We start from the raw sequence: 1,617 nt of genomic DNA, 5'->3' as shown, positions 1-1,617 counted from the left end.
AAAACAGTCCCAAATTTACGTTATAGCAACTCAAAATTGAGTTTAACTTCAGAGTCAACTGACAGAGACTTATAAGTATCAGAATTGAGTGAATGAGTACTCTTTGGAAAGCTTATGGTGTCTACTTTATAGATAAAATTTTATTTTATTTTTATTTAATTCCAATTCTTGCAGTTTACTAACATAAAACACAATGACATAAAACAAAACAGAAACAACAACTCTGGTCCAGCTTGTAACCCATTTTTCAACATCAATACTCGATCAATCATCACGAATTTTGTACTCAATATGAAGGTAATTGAGTCTAGTTTCCAGAAAACTAAAAATCATTCAAAACGGATGTCTACAGAAAAAGGTATGACCAAAACATCACACATATGTCATGTGAAATTCAAGTTAACAACTTTTCTTCTATCGCACTAATTTCCTAACAATTCTTTGCAATAACAATGCTAAAAATCATGAGTAAATCAGTAATGAACACATCAAAAACAGCAGCAAAATTTTCAATTTTCTCAATTCTACACTAATCTATTTCAAAATCCCTAAATCCAACCAAGACTAAAATAAAAATCCTTTTCTTCATTTCAAACTCTTAAACCCCAAATCCCTAACCTATGGAACACATTATTTCCTACATGCATGAATGAAAGATAGAAAAAGGGAAACCCACCTCTTGATTTCCAAAAATGGAGAAAATGATGGTACCCTCAACTCCTTCTACAAAGTCTTCTAGCAAAATGCACTTTTTCTTTCTCTTTTCTTGGGTTGTTAATGTTTTGGTTGTTTTCTGTCTTCTTCTTTTCTCCTTCTCTTCTTCTTTCTCTCACTCTTTTCTTATTTCTATCTCACCATTTTCTCTCCCTTTCCTTTCTGTTTTACCTTCTCTCTTCCCCTTACTCTTTTCTTTTCCCTTGTTTTAAATTGTTTTACTTATTCTACTTCACTACTTTCCCCCCTTTTTATTATTATTATTATTATTAATATTATTAATATTATTATTATTATTATATACTAACATGTAAAACATAAAAATTACTACAAATTATTTATGCTAAAGAGGGATGTTACATCATTCCCCCCTCAAATAAATTTTGTCCTCAAAATTTAGTAACTTACCTAATAAAACAAGTGAGGATACTTCTCCAAGATTTCAGACTCAAGTTCTCAAGTGGCATCTTCGGGCGACATACCTTCCCAAACAACCTTCACCAATGAAATTGCCTTTTTTCTTAATGTTTTCAAGCTGCGGTCCACAATTCGATTTGGTACCGGTTTAAAAGTAAGGTTTGGCTTCAATTGGATTGAATCATGGTGTAAGGTTTGTGACGGGTCATGAATGTACTTTTTGAGTTGAGACACATCCAGACAAGGAAGGAGGTAAAGCTAATTGGTATGCCACTGGACCTACACGACGAAGGATTTGGTAAGGACCTATGAAACGAGGACTCAATTTTTTTACTCTTACAGATCTTCCAATACCTATAGTGGGAGTGACTTTAAGAAAAACGTGATCACCTTCTTCAAATTCTAGAGGCCTTCTTCTGTTGTCAGCATAACTCTTTTGTCGACTTTGGGCTATTCTCATTTTATCTTTTATCAATCTAATCTTTT

Source organism: Cicer arietinum, chromosome 8 (assembly GCF_000331145.2).
Source record: "Cicer arietinum cultivar CDC Frontier isolate Library 1 chromosome 8, Cicar.CDCFrontier_v2.0, whole genome shotgun sequence".
NCBI lineage: Eukaryota > Viridiplantae > Streptophyta > Magnoliopsida > Fabales > Fabaceae > Cicer > Cicer arietinum.
This window is presented reverse-complemented; position numbering follows the sequence as displayed.